A 12,729-nucleotide genomic window follows, 5' to 3' on the forward strand; every position below is an offset into this window, starting at 1 on the left:
GCGCCCCCGCGAGCGGATGAATGTGTCTGTGTGTGTCGGTGTAGATGTGAGCTGTTAGCATCCAGAAATTTGTAAATTGTGCACCCGATCCGAAGGAGGGGCGGATGGATTTTCCGCTCTTCCACTAAGCGGACGGATGCGTTCATGACCGAGACCCTTCGGGGTGTTATGTTTCTCTTTTTAGGAAGCGAAACTTCGGCTGGATTTATTTTTAATGAACTTGAAATTTTATCAGAGGAATTTTCGGAGGAAAATCTTATTTATTAGAAAGGATCCTCTCCCTGTGCACTGCCGAGGGGAGGATGATGGAAGTACTGGGCAGGGAAAAAGTGGCGAAAAGTTTCCACCAGGAAGTGATCTGCTTGGAATGCCTAATTAGGGAGAAGTCGCGTGGCGATGAAAGCTGGCGAGAGTAGAGAATGAACGTGGAATGCAAAACAGATTCCAGCAAATATTCTGGAACGTGAGGTTTGTTCAAACACAAACTGTTGGTGCGCACTAACGAGCGCCAATCCGCCGAAACTGATGCTGAATATCCGTTCCGAATTCATTTGCCCGCTATAATCAGCTTTAACACCGCCAATTCGAAGCGTAGCCAAGAACGAATTGCATAAAAACCGTCAGATTCGAATTAATTCCAATCATGATTAATGTTTGGTCGGCTCGCAGCGGAACCCCTTCGAATTGACGCGGCCAGCCAAGTAGTCGATACGTATATCTTTTAGGTCGTCAGCGTTCAAACAAATTGGTTTACTCCCTCGTCACGACTTTCGAATTAGGCAGACTCTGACTAAAACAACTACTGGCTCACACAGCTTGACCCATGGTGAGGCCAGCCAACAGAATGATTAACCTCGGAGTGGATCATGCTGATCTCGGAGCAAATCTCCCAAAAACGTTTCAATTAACATCGATTAACAAAACTAGACTTTAGCCCGAAAGAAGTCTTCATGTCTCGTAACGACGGCGGCGACGTTGGTCTATGACCAACGAGACATAGACTGACGGTTGATCGGTTGGTGGCCCCCCGAAAGCATATTCATACCCGACAAACCCCTGCCAGCCTATCGCTCCGGTCGGATCTGGGCGGATAGGTAATGGAAACCACGCGTTTTTTGTGTAGGCCACGCCGTCACAGCGTCGGACTGTAATTTTCCCTCCGCATTTCACGCATTTCGCTTTGTTGTTGGAGCGGCCGCTGCCCAGCGCACAGCAGCCATCAATTATCGGTGATCATTTGGATGCTCCCCACTCACCCCCAAACGGTACCCAAAATTAGAAAGAAACCAAACCAAACGAAACACATATTGCCTTCTGTCGAACCCCAACGGCTCTCGGAGTCGATCAAGTTCAATGCGCACATATCAAATAACCAATTAAAGCGGAACTTTTCCCCATCGGTCCGTTCGTATCTGTTCCTTTGGCCCGCTCGGACTCGGACGCTTTGGCTGGCCACTAATTAAGCCATAAATCAATAAATCTCGACTAAATAACTGGATAAGAATGCGGCGCGCCGTGTCTTTCGAATTTAGATTTCCTATTCGATTCGGGGCTGAAGGTGAGGAACAATCCATTCAACGGCGAAGGCATTCGGCTTCCTCTGGAGCGTGCAACACCTCGAGAGCCCCGGGTAACCATAAATCCGGCTCAGAATTGATGAAGTCTGGAAGGGTTCCAGAGCGAGGAGCTCGGTTGTCTGACTTCCAGAGGGCGTCAATTTGTCAACGCATTTTATTGCGCCGAACATCGTAAACAAAAACGGTTTTGGTTACTGTTGTCTTTAACCATATTTATAGTTTTACCCTTCAAAACCTGATCCGAGAAAGGTGATAATCCTAATTGGTAGTTCATCGACAAACAATAACTGCACCTGTCGTTCAGCTCAGTCCGTAATTGCGTAATTGGCTGGTTAGTGTTATTAGTATTACAACAGTTTGACACCTGGTGGTCACATTGAGCAGAAAATCCCATTCTCTCCACACTTCCCTTGTCCTTTTTTGTCCCCGGGAAGGGAATCCAGGTAAAGGACCGAGAGACGAGAAACACCACACATTTGAAAAATTGTTGCTCGCCACACACATAGCCCAGCACCAGACACCTTCATCCTTGTCCCCTGGAAACCACAGAAACACGTAAAAAGAATTTCCATGTATTTACTCCCGACTGCAACTTCCAAGGCGCAACCGAAACACGTTGGCTTCTCGGCGATGGCGCGCTGTCGGAGGGGATGCATTCCAGACTCTCGACACCCCTCGGCAAATGGGAAACCGTAAATACGTACACACACACAATACGAACGCTGAAAGCAAAAGTGTCTACACGGGGTCTAACCACCTCCCTCCTACTACTTTTCGTCAGCGCAATACTTCAGACACGAGCCGAATGTTTGGGTTTTACCGTAATATATGTAGCTGTTCCGGCAGACCGACATCTTTTTCTGGCATTGCTGCTGGTAGGTACGTCACTTTTAGGGGGATGAGAGATAATTTTCTCCCTGTCGTTGGTAAGATTAGGGATGTGCACACGCACCTTTTGCGGAGTTTGGAGCCATAAATTTGGAAAAATCATACAATATTATCAATTTAATGCTGACAATATTTCATCTGAAACAATGAATAATATGTAGCAATAAACCTGAAATAATCCTTATTAATATATTCCTATGAATACACGTTTGAATGATTTTTTTTTTATCCCTTTTTGTTTATTTTAGGCTCATTAGCATTTTAGCTGTAACAGAGCCGAATTTTTAATCGTGTACATGTCACATATTTATCATATCTATAATTAGTACATTACACAGTTGCCATTTTTCGGCGTTAGAGTATTCCCTTCTATACCATTGCAAATGGTACATATTTACACAGTAGCCATATAGGCGAAAGAGTTTTCTATCTGTTCTTCCATTATCTACAGTTAAGACTGGACAGCGGAGACAGTCGTTGATCCATTGTTGAGTTATTTATAGAACAGCAGCCCGATATTTCTGCAGAGCAGAGCAGTTGTATGGATGAATCGATCTTATTTCGACCGTGGATCGATCTCCATCGCTGATGATTGTTGCGTGGACGTAGTTATTCTGTAACAACACAAAGATGGTCAATGGGGGCCCTGAGTTTTGAACTCACGATCGATCGCTTACTAAGCGAACGCGCAACCAATGTGGCTACGGAGACCCCCACGTTTGAATGATTGAATAGGGTTCTTTTCGTTCAATATTCCAAGCTGTGTATAATTTTCCCGGAATGAGTTTCTACAAATGTATACAGAAAAACCTGTTTTTGTGCGGTCACTTTTTGCGTGATTCCTCGTTTCTGCGACTCTTTTTGTGCGATTTTATTATAACATCGGGTTTCGAATCACACAAGCTAATCGCAAAAATAATGAAATCGCACCTAAACGGTCACACAAATGAGAAATCGCACAAAAAGCAACCGCACAAAAACAGGTTTTCCTGTACTACTCGACAAGAAATTAGAGGATCGGCATGGAACATCGGTATTTACTTATATATTTTTCAAAGAATGCAATATCATGTTGAATGAAACTCTGTAGATGAAACATACATTACTGTAAAGCTACAAGTTCATTTTTTTTTAATTTTTGGATATATGTTCAATAAATCAGATAAGCCTTTCTAGTAAAAAATCCCACTAATAAATTTCTAGGAAGTAAATGGGTTCTAAATGATTGGTTTGATTAGATTCGTTATTGGTTTGTCTACAAAAATATTGTCTTAGTCTACAAAATCTTCAAAAATGTTTCTATTGGTGAGATAAACTTATTCTTATGAACAGGGTTGCCAACTAAAATTTTCAAAAATCAGGAAGAATGAAAAAAAAATCAAGAAGAAATCAGGATAGCATATATTGGGTGGGCCGGAAAGTTATCGCCGAAATTAAAAAGCGAAAGCAAATACTTTATATGCAGATACACATTTAATATATACAGGTTTGTTCCACAACTTTTTGCCTTCTTTCACGCAGCTTTAAAACTCTATGTTTGGATACGTATCGGAACATTACATATTATTATATGGTTTTTGAATCATATCATACATTTAAAATCTGCAGAACGTCAAGTAAGTTGAAGTTCAAATGAGAAGAGAATCTTACTCTTAGATTCAAAATCGCAACGCTATCGTGTTTAATCGGTCATTGTGAGGCGAAAATTATAATAGACTAGCTGATCCAGCAAGCTTCGTCCCGCCAAAAATTTGTTTTTTTGTTATCAATACCTTCAAACATTCACATTTTCTTACTATGAGCAAGTTCATGGGTCCAATCGCAGAACTGTTCATTGATTGGTTCATTGATTCGTCTCCTTTGAATTTACTTTCTTCCTTAAAATTCCTAGTATTTCCAACCAAACTCATCATTATAATATCAGATCACACACACAGTATCAGATCAGACACAATTCTCGTTCAAGATTTTTCAACCACTTGTAAATAACATGTTTCTTCGTTACATGGAATAAATGTTTTATACAGAAAATATGATAGAATAAAGACAGCCCTAAATCGGACAATTCCTTTCTCGAATTCTGCTCTTATCAACACATCTGGCGATTTTTTTTTTGGTATAGATAGAAGAAGATATAGGAGTGCGTTTCATAACATTAAAATCCATTTCCAGTTTCGAACAAAGATCAATTTCGCTAGCGAAAACATCAAATGGACTAACAGGCACTTGTTTGTATGGCAGCCCCCCGTTAGAGAGGAGGGTGGAGAGTCTAACCATCATAGAAATATTTATTGCACCCTAAATCCTCAGTATGCCTAATTTGGTTCCATTTGCTTGATTATTTCTCGAGTAATGTAGAAATTTGTGTTTCATTTGTATGGCAGCCCCCCTTAGAGAGGGGAGTGGAGAGTCTGACTACCATAGAAATATTTATTACACCCTAAAACCTCAATATGCTTAATTTGGTTCCATTTGCTTGATTCATTCTCGAGTAATGCAGAAATTTGTGTTTCATTTGTATGGCAGCCCCCCCTTAGAGAGGGGGTGGAGTGTCTAACCACCATAGAAACATTTATTGCACCCTAAAACCTTCACATGCAAAATTTGGTTTCATTTGCCTGATGCATTCTCGAGTAATGCAGAAATTTGTGTTTCAGTTGTATGGCAGCTCCCCCTTAGAGAGAGACTATCAAACTATCACGAAAACCTTCCCCGGGCCCAAAAACCCCTACATAGCAATTTTCATGTTGATCGATTCAGTAGTTTCATAAGAATCAGACAGACAGACAGAAATCCATTTATATATATATATATATATATATATATATATATATATATATATATATATATATCTATATATATATATATATATATATATATATATATATATATATATATATATATATATATATATATATATATATATATATATATATATATATATATATATATATATATATATATATATATATATATATATATATATATATATATATATATATATATATATATATATATATATATATATATATATATATATAGAGAGAGAGAGAGAGAGAGAGATTTTCAGGTGGAATAAACACATTTTTAAAATAAAAATTATTGATGAAAATATACTCTTCCGTATCGAATACGAATTCTGCGTAAGGCGTCGTGCACAAATTACGTAACGCGAGAAGGAGGGGGGGAGGGGTCGGGGACCCGTTAATAACTGTGCATTAGAGGTAGGATATTGCGTTACGTAGGGGGGAAAGGGTTCAAAATCCGGATTTTTAAGCGTTACGTATTTTTTGCACGACGCCTAATAGAGGATCTTCTTTTCTTTTTTGTATATTGTAAAAAAGTCAAAACAGTAAACATAACTGTATCTGATGATGATTTTATGTTATATTGAAGCATTTTCGTGGAAATATCAGTGAGTGTATAGACAAATGGTTAAATAAGTGTCAGGACTACGTACTTTAACCATTCAAAAAACATCAAGTTATTATTCATTTATTCAGAACGTAACGATTTGAAACTGCCTGTACTTGTACTATTCTGATAGAGTAGTACCTACTTCAAGTTTCAATAAATGTCGACATTGTGCCTTCGATAACTCAAATCACTTCGGAATAGATAAATAATAAACCAAAGAAAGAGTAAGTATTATACAAGTCCCAGTATATTTATTACGGATAAGTTTCATTCCAGTACAATAATCAGGAAAATCAGACAAAATTGAGTGTTTTTCAGGATATCATGGAACATGCCAAAAAGTATGGGAAATCCTAAAATCAGGAAGGTTGGCTTCTCTGTTTATAACCTTTGTCGTACGATTTAATTTCCAACAGCACAGTGGCGATTAGAAGTGTGGTTCGACGTTATAAGTGATGGAGTTAATACCGTAGCAGAGTGGTATAACTGCCTTTCAAATGATCGTAAGAATGATACGGAGCAAAAGTTCGCATTTATCTTTTTTTTTAATACACGAGTATGAAAATCTGGCAACACGGTATAAGTCTGATAGATTATTCAACCAGTTAACCACGTATGTAAACATTATGAACTCCACCATAGTGACGTGAAGTTATGAGGCAAGTAGTGTCTTCAGATGTTTTGATCTATTTTTTGTAACATAAGACATAATGGTTTAACTCCTTCAAACAGTCAAATCTGTTGTTGTTCGAAAAGTGTATTTGCACTCAACGACTTGCGATGTCCGGCTGTTTTGTTTGCAGAAAACAAACCACATCTAGCACAGAAAGAAATTTGTCCAGTTTCATAAGGAAATATCCTCTGTATCTACGAACGACTCTGCAAATGAGTTCGACCCGAATTATAGGATTAAACAAGTTCAAAACAAGCATGTGCAAGTAGGGACCGGTTTTTTTTTTGAATAAAATCCACGTTTTTGGGATTATAGTGAACAACTCTATACTATTCAAAGTATTTTCTATCGATAACTAATACACTTTTCTCAGCTCTCTGGATTTTTGTGGATCCAACGGCAAAAGAACTGTTCCTCTTTAAAACACATAGGGGTAGTGGGGGCAAATTGGTCATGGGGGGCAAAGTGGTCACCTGCTTGTTTGGTAGTATAACTATTGACTATAGATGCCGTATTGATAATCACCTTATGTTTGAAGAAATTGAAAAAAATTGAAAAACTGCTATGACCATGACTGTCAAAACGAATGGAAATGACTACTTGAGTCACATTCGATCGATTCGCGAGCTCTTCGCTTCTCACGTCAAAATTATAATATTCAATTGTTTTGACATAGGACTACGTCTTACACTAAGGGTGCCAAATCAGAAAACAGGTCACATTATTATGAAATAAAGTTAATGTTAATAACTATTTTTGCTGCGAACGGATTTTCTTTTTTTTTTAGAAGAAGAAGAAGAAGAAACAACCGAAACAACAAAGGTCGCTTATTCTGCTCGTTTTGTGTTTCATGTTTCCCCTCGAGCTGTGAACGCTCGAGGTCGTGTCTCGGGTACAACCCCTCGAATTTTTGACATAGGACTACTTCTTTCAAGAAGGGCGCCAAATCAGAAAACGGGTCACGTATAATATAGTTAACGTTAATAACTATGTTCGCTTCGAATGACTTCTGATGGAATGGAATCGGATGGAATTCTCTAAGATTTGTTTGATATATTATGATCATCATGATTCCTTAATCACAAAACGGTTTAAATAATGGTTTAAATTAATGAAAACTTGGTTTAAATTAATGAAATTTTCCCATACATTTTTTCTGCCGATTTGTGTGTGTTGCTATGTTGATGTGTGTTGTGTGTTGCTCGTTATTGACGGTACGGGTAGATAAAAGCGTCAATAACGAGCAACTAATACGAGGACAGTCCGATAAGTACTTAGCCTACAAAAAAAAACAAAAATTTTGGAAAAGTGGCGATTTATTTCTCAACATAGTCTCCTTTCAACTCGATACATACACTTCTTTAAGGGGGTATTCTAGTGTAGAGACACGAGTTTCGGACGTTTTTTCGAGCTCCGTAAAAACAAAACAAAGAGCATTTCTAGTATCCATTATATCATTACTTGTTCATCTATCTTTCAACAATAGAACACAAATTGAACGGAGAAAAAATATTCATAACTAGAACAGTTAAGAGCTGATGACGTGAGAGGGTTCAAAAAAAATTGTACCATGGCGTACACGATTCCAGCCATTCTAGTTATCAGAAACAAAAAAATCGAATAAATTCTGAATCAGTAAAGATGCCGCTTTCGCATGAACCTCGGACAAGTCAAAGACATCTTTTTTGACAAAATGGTGGCCGTTTGAAAAACAAAATGCGGTTTAAAAAGCTTTTTCTTACGTTTCTCGATTTTCAAAAATAGTAAGACTTAAAAAATATCATATTTTAGAGGCGAATTCGACATGCATCGGTTCAGTAGAACTTGAGATATCGTATACGCCAGTTTGGAAAAGCTTGTCATCTGAAAATACGTAGTAGTAGTAGTAGTAGGCCTCCGTGGCGACGATAACCTCCTCATTCGGTTCAAATTTTTCAAGTTTGGAAACAAAAAAAGTCGCACGGGGCCAAATCTGGAGAATACCGTGGATGGGGTAGCAGTTCGTAGTGCAATTCGACCAATTTGGCCATGGCGACGGTGGAATAGTTTATACGTTGCCAAATGTATATTGAAATCGTTACTATTAGGTGGTTTCAATGTTTTATGTATTAGAAATGTAGAATAATTCGCGATGACAGATGTACAGTGTCGACGTTTGGTAGCGATTAAGCGTTTAGAGAGGCAAATTTTTCTATATCGAATTACGAGTTCCGAAATGAGTTTTAAATTGTTTTAATTTTGAATGAACATTCTGAGAGAATGAGAGGTCTCCCCCATACAAACAAACATTCTAACATTTTAAAAAAAGGTGCTTTAATTTTTGCGTTTGACATCTTAATACAAGAAAAAGTATCTAATAAGTGTCTAAGTAACAGTGCCTTTCTTCCAATGTATCGGAGACTTGTTGGTATTTGTGTGGAATATTTATATAATTCTCGTTCAGAATTTAAAAAAAACTATGTTTTTGAGAAAAACTAATTTTAATTTTCAAAATAATTTTGTTTGATGATTGTTTTTTCTCTAAAAATGAGTTTGCTTTATTTTAATGAAAGCTTGAACGATTACCTATACTTCATTGTCTGACCAAAAATATGTAGCTCTTATAGTTTTTGAGTTGGAAATTTTTTGAAATTTCAAGTCATTTTTCGCTTTTTTTTTTTTTGAAAAAAAGTCTACAAAATTTTAGTCATAGAATAAAATATAAGAAAAAAAATTAATCTTTCATAGAAAATACTTGCTTCTTTGTTTTTAAGAGGCTTTAAACTTTGCAGTTCATTCGCCTGTATAATTAAAAAAATATAAAACAAAATTTAAAAAATTGCGTTGAAATTTCAAAAATTTAAATTCATTTTTTAAAAATATATTTGTTTTAAATTCTGAACGAAAACTATATGAATAGTCCATATAGCTACCAAGAAGTCTCCCATACATCGGAAAAGGGATCTGTAACAGAGAAAAAGTTTTGTTTAATAAATATATAAGTTGTCATTTCTATCTATTTACCCTATTTACCCTCAATCAACAGTATGAAGGGAAATATCATGAGAAAAGTTGGCCCTAGCCCACATTTGAAGAATAGCATTATCACATCTTCAACGAGCAACAGATTCTCTCGCTTCATGTTTTAAAAGATTTCATTCCAGATGGCTTTTTACCAATCTTTTGAATGGTATTGTCTTTTTGCAAGCTCAATTTACTGAATACGAGAAGTTTTCGAAAAATAACCCGATGTGAACGCATTGACATTAAATCATCCAAACTTGGGCCAAACTCCGGCTAAAGTCATTAGCATTAAAACAAACCCATTCCTAACAGTAGAAGACTGATACCTTGAGAAGCAAATGTCCCAAAACAGGTGTCGCTTCACTTCGCACAGAGCAGTTTAATGGCTTCCAAATTAGCCCCCAAAAACATTCCAACACAAAGTGCCAGCTCCCGGGGTCCCCCGAAGCCATAAAGCACACCGGTTAATCACTCAAATATGTCACCTAGCCTTCGTTTTGGCCACTTTTACGGAGCCCAACACTCGTGAGCCCAAATTGATGTGTTTAAAACGGTCCCCGAAAATGACCTTTCCCGTTCGGCGGTGGTATTCAACACCTTGGCTGAGAACGAACCTCAAAACGACGCGCGACATGTTATCTAAGATATCAATCAAGAAAGCACAAGCCACTTAGCGCATAACACCTGTCCCCCTTCTCGTCGCTCCCTCCCATCCCTCTAGACGCAATCGACATTAGCTATAAAAAGTTTGCTTTATTACCATCCGAACCGGGCTCGCAAAAAAAAAGTAAATAACACTCACCATCAAATATCGCCCAAGTGCCGCACTCACCAGCTAAGGGAATTCGCACCATTTGTGTGGCGGTTTGACCTACATCCGAAGTCTCCTTTGGGGTCAATCACTTAAAACAAGATGATTACAAAATTTCTTCATTAACACCTTTCCAATTTGAGCGCACCTGATGATGATGGTTATGGACGCGGAGGGTGGAAGCGGGCGTTTGGCTTTTATCAGACATAACAAGACGCGCCGAAATGAGCACCTTAAAATGCACACACGCACACACTCGTACACTTCGCGCTTGGTATTATACAATTTTCATACAATTTTCTTCAATTGCCGAGCAATGATGTAACAACATTAATCCGCGGCAGAGATATGAAAGCATTCGGCACCTCGACGCCACCCCGTCTTGCGCTGGGGGTGTGTTTTATGATTCGCGTGACTTAAATCTTCACTCTGCGCTGTTCAGTCGAAGACGCAAATTCTAACACTCAGAAATCGCCAAATAAGCAGCATAAATGGTAATACAAATAATTCAAAGCCGTTGATTTATGGGATTCTATTTCGCTGCTTGCGCCAGACAACCACAACAAAAAAATATCGGACTCAACGGGAGTCCTCTATGAACACCCGAGATTACACCTCGCCCAAACCAAATCGGGCGTGTTTTATTTGAACACCATCGATCTCATCCCCGGAGGGACTCACGCAGCCTTGAATCCGACGCCTGATAGTGTTGATTTTGCCTTTTCTCGTTCGATCCAGGCGCAGAGACACGGAACGAAGGATACAAAAAACGGATGCTGTGAATGGGATTCCTTCGAATTTGTTCCCTTTTCGTTTCGACCACTATCTCATGTCAAGAAAGCATAAATTTATGCCAGATTCACTATCCGGAACGGTTCTCGGAAACTCGGGCTACGCTTCGAGCTACTCGTCCGGCCAAGTGACTGACTCACTCACAGACATCTCCTGTAGTGTGTCTGAGGGATTCAGCGCATTGCACTAATCTCTTCCCGTAATTAAATCATTAGCAGCAGCCATAGCAATAGTTACAGAGCCGATGCACTATTAATATACCGCAATTCGCGATCCGCGCTGCACTTCAGAACTCACCGGTTCGACGACGCGTGACTAAGGTTTCTATTTTTGCGCGTGTCACGAGATCATTTCGCGAAGGGAAATTTTCTTCCAAAACATCAACCGAAAGGATCTTCCTCAAACTTTGCTTCCGCGTGAATATGCGCACCACTTCTCTTCTCTTTCTTCCTCCTACTCCAACAAGGATTCATAGATCCCTTCAGGGAGTAATTGCGTATTCCTGCGGTCCCTAACTGCACACACGCACACACATACGCACGACGCTCCTGCACGGCAACGCGTCACCATGAATGTTTATGCTACGACGGCGAGCACTGAACTAGCCGCCAAGGATTTCTGGACGCCGGCACGACGCCCGGAGAGAATCTACGAGCGGCCGGGAGAGCTAACAGCCAGCTAGCAGCTGTTAGGGCGGCTGGGTGAGAACGGAGTTTCGTTAAGTTCGGTTCGCTCTCGATGAATGATTTCGATGCTGTAGAAGAGAGTGCAACGCGGAAAGTCTGATATGGAGTTGTTTTGTGTGCTTTTTGTTTACCTTCCACTGTTTCGAAGCGTTTGCTGGGTCCATGTTGAAGCGTTTGTTGGTATGATGTTGCGGATGAGAGCGTAAATCAGAGTGCGACATGGGTGTGAATCTTTCGGTCAGGTGCTGCAACTACAATAGATATGACTCTAATAATGTATTACGGAGAATTCATCTTTGCGAATCCATTTGAATTCGAAGGTCATTTTTTTGTATTTTTTTATTTGGCTCAAATTTTGCAGACGCATTACTTATGACCAAAAAGGACAATTTGTATCATCGGTTTTCCATTTTGACTCAAGCCTTACTTTTGAGAGAGGCCTAAGCAGAAAAAAAATCTATGAAAATTCGAAAAAAAACTCAGAAACGGTTGATTCGATTATATTTGGTGTCTTTCGCAATATTTTAGATTATTATTGGGGATATAAGGAGAAAGTGTACACTGTTAAAAAAAAGTTTTATTTCAAAAATAACACTTAAAATTCATTTCTCAAAAAAGTTTTTTTATGCACCAAATAGAGAAATTATTGATAAAAAGTAACAGTAGGGTTGTGTCCGAGACACGGCCACTTAGTTGACGTAGGATTCCGTTAGGCTATCTGTTGATTTTGGATATGTTTGAGGAATTACATCGTTAAACTCTTTGAAGATGATTTGGTGGCCTTGTTTGGTTTGTGGGTATTGTTTGTTCACTGAAAACCGTTATGTTATGTATGGATTCAATAAAGAAGAAAAAACTCACTAATGTAATATAAGATAATTA

General features: G+C 38.7%; 1 protein-coding gene across 6 annotated transcripts in view; it reads right to left on the reverse strand.

The window, feature by feature from the left end:
• The window catches only part of LOC129771795 (protein sax-3), a 561,419-nt gene extending 549,672 nt beyond the window's left edge, over positions 1 to 11,747 (reverse strand). For 4 of the 6 annotated variants that reach the window (XM_055775837.1, XM_055775834.1, XM_055775829.1 and 1 more), the window contains exon 1: positions 10,361 to 11,747. The gene's annotated coding sequence lies outside the window, so the exon portion shown is untranslated. The remainder of the gene's footprint in view (positions 1 to 10,360) is intronic. The other 2 variants (XM_055775833.1, XM_055775832.1) reach the window with 1 other exon arrangement.
• Positions 11,748 to 12,729: the final 982 nt, after the last annotated feature.

Source organism: Toxorhynchites rutilus, chromosome 2 (genome assembly GCF_029784135.1).
Source record: "Toxorhynchites rutilus septentrionalis strain SRP chromosome 2, ASM2978413v1, whole genome shotgun sequence".
Classification (NCBI taxonomy): Eukaryota; Metazoa; Arthropoda; class Insecta; order Diptera; family Culicidae; genus Toxorhynchites; species Toxorhynchites rutilus.